Here is a 6000-nt window from a genome sequence, read left to right as displayed (position 1 = left end):
TGTACAGGTGCCCAACGCTGCAGGTATTATTATTGTCACTGTAACACAGTGCAATCAAAACGCTGCAAACAATATCCACTAAGTGGTGAATGGGTGAATTAGTCACTTTCTCATCACTGGGACGCAATACCCAACACCCACAACTTAAAGGAGGAGAGCTTTATTCTGGCTCTTAGGTTTCAGAGGGTTCTGTCCATCATTTGTCGGCTTCAAGGCAGACACGACCTCATGGGAAGAAAAGCTGTGGTGGGACATGGCAGCTAGGAAGCAGAGAGAAAGGGAGGAGCAGTGAGGGACCATCTAACCACCTCCCACATTGGTGACATCCCACATAAAACTTAACGACAGGTGACTAAATTATATAGTACACTTGGTACAATGAAATACGTATTAGCGGTCATGAGGCAGGATGGGCTGTGTCATGGTTTATGTCTGTGGCCCCCAGGCCTCATGTGTTTGCATTGTGTATTTGTGATTGGTTCATTGTCTAGTGCTTGGATTGATGGTGTCAGTGCTCCACCCACAAAGGGTTGGAGCCAGGATGTGACATAATGGCAGGAAGAAGGTGTGTCTTGCTCTTTGCTGGTTCTTGCTTGCTGTTTGCAGCCGCCATGAACTGCGGCCCAGCCATGCCTGCCTGTCTTGGAGCCAACTGAGTGTGGACTGAAACCTCCAAAAACTGTAAGAAATAAACCAAACCTTTCCTTTCTCAACTTGGGCTTCAGGTATTTTGTCTCAGCAAGGAGTAAAAAGTAACTAAGACAGGCTGATCTGAAACATCTTCAGTATTTTTATTGAGAAAAGTAAATTAAGTATCTAATATGGTGGGGACCCTACTTATAAGTGGAAACAGGCCTGACAAAAATTATGTGCCAATAACAGTCAGTTTAGTCTCAGTGTAAGAGCTCGGGTTCCCTTAAACTCAGTAAAATCACACAGAGCTGAAGATAATAGAATTCACAATGAGCAACGACAAAGGTTGTGAATGTGTCTGCACGACTAGGAAGGAAGCACAAGTGTGCACCCTCTCCCATCCTGCACCCTGGGCCCCTTCATTCCCAAAGCCTCTGCCTCCACAGCATCACCGATGCTGGACACTGCGCCATTTCCAAATGCCAGCACTAGAGGTCGCCCCTCTCCAACATTAGGCTCAGCTTCAAGGGTAAGGGGAGAAGCCCGCCCAGAGTGGGCAGCACCTGTCCTGCCCCACTTCCCCAGGGAGTCCAGAGCCCAAGCAGCTGCTGGGGGGGGGGGGGGCGGCGGGAGGGCTGGAGAATGCAGACCCTTCCCACAGGAATGAATTGGGAGCCATAAAAACCCTGCAAGAGTGGGTGTGTAGGGGGGTCTCCCCTGCAGGGAGAAAAGATCAAACAGTGACACTGAAGGGCTGACACCCGCATCCACACGGACACCAAATTTCACTTGGGCAGATGTGACAGCCTCAGTGTGACCGTGGCACCTAGGGTGCCAGCTTGAGTGGCCTGTGGAGAAAAGGTTTTGCTGTCCCTTGATATTGGGAAGTGGCTACCCTGCTTCCTCCTAAGAGGGAAGACAGGGGCCGCATACGCCAGGCCACCCAGTCCTGCTGCTGGAGACGCAAGGGGCCACACCACACCACACCACAGCCCGGCTGCACAGAGCGCTGACCTATACCCAGCCCAGGCCCAGGTCTAGCCCACCACTTGGGGCAGATGGAGGAAATCTCAGGGCTCTGTGAGGTGACCTCTGACCTCTTTGTCCTGTCCAGAGGGCAAGGAGAGAACTGGTGACGTTGCAGCATGTCTTGAGGACAAGGACTGCCTCCAGGGGTCAGAGGGAATGCCGGCTGGCATCAGGCTGCTGGTTTAGTTCTAGTGTAATCTCTCGGCCCCATGGGGTTTTCTGGGGGCAGCAGGGAACAACCGGTGTAACAAGCAGCCGTGTCTTAGGCTCCTTGTCACCCTCAGCCTAGCCTGGAATCTCTGGACCTCATGGCCCTGTCCTTACATATGCAGCAAGCCTGGCCATCTTAACTCAGACAGGATCTGGCCAGTGAACTAGAGTGTAGGTCTGCCTGGGAAGCACCCTCTTTGTCCTCACTAGGCCTCTCTTAGGAGAGAAAGCTTGAGCCAGGCTGCTGCCACAGTGGTTATGAGGGCACCCCGGGCCTCCCTTCTGCAGAGTGTATCCCAAGAGGACAGAAGACCAAGTAAAAGCCAGTGAAGGTGTTTTGCCCCTATCTCACCTTCCAGTTTACACAGCTGCGCCTTAGAGGCTGCATGGGCTTTTGTTGTGTTGTTTTGTAAGACAAGGTCTCACTGTGTACTTCAGGCTGGTCTAGCACTCATCATGTAGTCCAGTGTGGCTTCAAACGTCCAGCAATCCTCCTGTTTCAGCCTCCTGAGTGCTGGGGTTACAGGTGTGCACCACCACACCTGGCTTCTTAGGGCAGCCTCGCACCTGAGGTGGTGCCTCCCTAAAGGTTGCATTCTTGGGGCCTTGCTTGCCCTGGGTAATACTGGCTGGCTTCTCAGACTCCTGTTGCCCTGTGTGGACCCTCCCTTCTGCCATCCCGGGCTTTCATCTCTATCAAGACCTGGTCCCACAAAAGGTGGCACCACAGCCACACATTCCTTGGAGTGAATGCCTGCCTGCCTCCCCAGGAGTGAGCAGCTGCGTCACCTGGCCACGGACCGTACAGTGTGATGTGTGATCCCAAAACAGATGTGTGCTTACATTTCATGATAGTGCAAGTCGTGTTGCCACTAATCCCCTCAATCTCCTGTCTTGACACATTCCTGCCAAGACATGGGTCTTGCCACTTTCTGAAGCAGTCCTGGTGTCCTGGCTGCTTCATGAACTCAAAATATTGCCCTTTCATGGTCATTTGGATCTGGAGGAGAGCAGGAGTCACCCAGTACCATATCCAGTGAATAAGGTAGATGAGAACACAGCATCACGCTTTCACAACCCTGCCTTTCTGTTGGACAGTGCTGGGAAACAGCATTCACCATGTTTTTGATCACATCTTGTAAAGGTACTCAGTAAAGAGGACTTCCAGAATTGCTTCAGAAAGTGGGAAGAGTGATAGGAGTATTGTGTTCAAATTGAGAGGGGATTTCTGAGGGGGATTCATGGCAATATGTCTTCTATTGTAATAGATTTTTAAAATTTAAACATTCACATGTATCATGATCATATTTCTTATACTTTGTTTTAATTACTGAAAGGTTTCTACTTTTCACATTAGAAAATGTTAAAACTATATATGCTGCCTCGCGATAGGAATGTTAATCAATTCTAAGTAGAAGCAGAATGTAACAGTGTATCTTTATCACTCATAAAGTTATGTTTGGAGAACCCAAAAAATGAGTTGAATTGTGGGACACAGAAGCAGTGTGATTTCTTGTGTTGGTCATATTTGTGTCACTGTGACAAAAATACCTGTCATAAACAATTTAAGGGAGTAAAGATGCACTGGGCTCATGGCTTCAGAGGTGTCAGTCCATGGTGAGTTGGCTCTGTTGCTGGGGGCCTGAAGTGAGGCAGAATCATCATGGAAGAAGGGAGTAATGGAGCAAAACTGCTCACTTCATGACACTAGGGAAGGAGAAAGAGAGAGAGAGAGAGAGACAGACAGACAGACAGAGAAAGGAGTGCCGGAGACAAGCTATACCCCACCAAGGCACAAGCTGAACCCCTCATCCTGTTTTTCCTTCCTGGTTGCTAGCTCACTCAGCTATGAACTCATCATGGATGCATTCCTTTCTTCTCTCTCCTTCTCGTATTAACTTTCTCGTTTTCTTTCAAGATCTGTCTGATGGGAACATCATTTGGGGAGAAGCGATTAAGCCAGATAGATACATCCATTAGGGTGACATGATTGCCAGGCCTTGTTCCCAGACCCTGCTCCTGGGGAACAGCTTCCCCTGCAAACTGGCCTAGTCCCAGGCCACTTGGAGTCTCTTTGAATAGACTTTTCAGTTTCAAATACAAGCCACTTGGAACCCTTTCTGTCTCTCTCAGATAAAAACCGTTTTTCCCAAATAAATATATTCTACTCTTAACTTCCATTATTCATAAAATTCATTCTTTAATTTTAGAGAACATGACTCATATCAGACATCTAGCAGGCTGAAAGTTTCTTTCTCCTATATCGTTTGGAGGTCTTCCACCAAGATAATTGGTTTCATGAATTCTGGGTTGCTTTTGTTTCATAGATTCTGGATTGGGGCCTAAAGGTAACCAAAATTTTTTATGTTTCAAATTTTGCTATGTCTTTTCCCATTGCTTATAATTGCTTATGCTTTGTCTCTTATATAGTTTTGATAACGATGATAAATTTAAATTAAAAACATAGCAATGTCATGAGGTTATGATGCTTCTTTAATGGGGCACTTTTTTTGTTTGTTTTTCTGGTACCAAGGATTGAACTCATGATCTCACCAGGCAAGCACTTGTGCCACCGAACTAAATCCATGGCCCCTAATGGGACATTTTTTATTCCTGTTTTTTGTACATTGCATTTGAACTAGTTGCTGAATTTACTGATGTTCTTTGCTTTAGACCACAGCACTAAGAAAAGTAATGCTAGAGCATCACCTAGTGGATTTCTATATAAAATTCTGTAAAATGGGTTGTTTCATGAAATCTAGTTCAGACTTAGAAAATACACATGCCTATTAATAAACATGGAACTCCTTCCACCAGTTAAAAGGTGCTAGGGTGGTGGCCATTCTTAAGATTTGCAGGACAGGTTTTACTGGGACAGACTGGCTCTGATCCCCCAGTACACTCTAGAGGAAATGTTGAGCCTGGTCTGCCCCAGTTTCCTTTCTGATCTGATCTTTCTCTGCTCAGAGACAATCTTAGCTCTTGAGACTGCCCATTCTCCCCTCTCCAGGCTAAGAGTGAGTCTCATGGGCAAGCTGTTTCAATAACTCACCATGAGCATGAGAAGAAAAGACTTCTCTGACCTCTTCTCCTGCCACTTTGCACTTTCCTTTTTTAGTTGAGGCTTGCAAGATTAGAGAGAAGAACTCTAAATTACCCCAACATATTTTACAACCCAACAAGTAAGTTAAGCCCATAGAAAGTAAGTGTTTGCTAACACCAAAGACAGAAAAGTCATCTTAGATGAAAGACACACACCCTGTTTCTGGGTCAGATGAAACATCTGAATTCCACCCACCCAGGAGAACACACACGAAAGCCATGTGCTGACTTAGTGTTCTGCGCAAGTTTCCCTCTGGAAAATTGAACCTGAGACACAGTGGAAAGAATCAACTTCTGGGTGAAACCAGAAGGAGCTATTTCCAAGGCACCACACTTTTGGGACCAAACACATTTAGCCTAAGGGAGGATCTCCAACCTTCCCTCTTCCCTCCTAGGTCTAGTTATCATATATGTGTATAGGAGAAAAATACTTTGATAAGAAGTTGTGGACTTTGAAATCTTTATCATAAACTTATGAAGTGCTAGGTAATGATTTTGCCCTAGTTTTACCTATCCCCTGTAGAACTTCCACAAATAGGGGTTACTCTGCCAGCTAGGTAAACACTCTAAGAGCAGTAGGCACTCTTTATAAAAAAACTTTTTTTAAAGAGAATAAAATCAAAACAGAATAAATTCAATCAGAATAGAACAATAAAAGCAAAATAATAGGAAATCAACAATGGCCACCATAATGTCTCATTTTCTTCAAAATAGCTGTCTATACCATCAGACATAATAAAACAAAATTAAACAAAACAATAAAACCAATCAAAACAAGAGAATAAACATGTATTTTAAAGAGAATAAACCAAACCAAAAAAAACAGAATAAAGACAATCAAAACAAAACAGTGACGGTGATGCAAGACTTCAAAATAGGACAATAGGAAGTCAGCAATGGCTACCATAATGCCTCTTGTTATCTTCAAAATTGTCACCTATACCATCAGACATAACAAAATTAAACAGAACAGAACAAAATAAAACCAACTGAAACAGTACATTGAATAAAACAAAACAATAAAAC

The 6000-nt window shown here is 45.1% G+C and overlaps 1 long non-coding RNA gene across 1 annotated transcript in view; it reads left to right on the top strand.

The window, feature by feature from the left end:
* The first annotated feature begins 579 nt into the window (after nt 1–579).
* Nucleotides 580–6000, top strand: part of LOC134470351 (uncharacterized) — a 23415-nt gene continuing 17994 nt past the window's right edge. Inside the window, exon 1 of the long non-coding RNA XR_010039192.1 lies at nt 580–681. This is a non-coding gene — a long non-coding RNA (uncharacterized LOC134470351). The remainder of the gene's footprint in view (nt 682–6000) is intronic.

Source organism: Cavia porcellus, unplaced genomic scaffold (genome assembly GCF_034190915.1).
Source record: "Cavia porcellus strain 051 isolate PalLab524CR breed Dunkin Hartley unplaced genomic scaffold, mCavPor4.1 scaffold_14, whole genome shotgun sequence".
Taxonomy (NCBI): Eukaryota; Metazoa; Chordata; class Mammalia; order Rodentia; family Caviidae; genus Cavia; species Cavia porcellus.
Note: the sequence above shows the minus strand (reverse complement) of the source record. Positions and strands in the feature narration are given on the sequence as shown.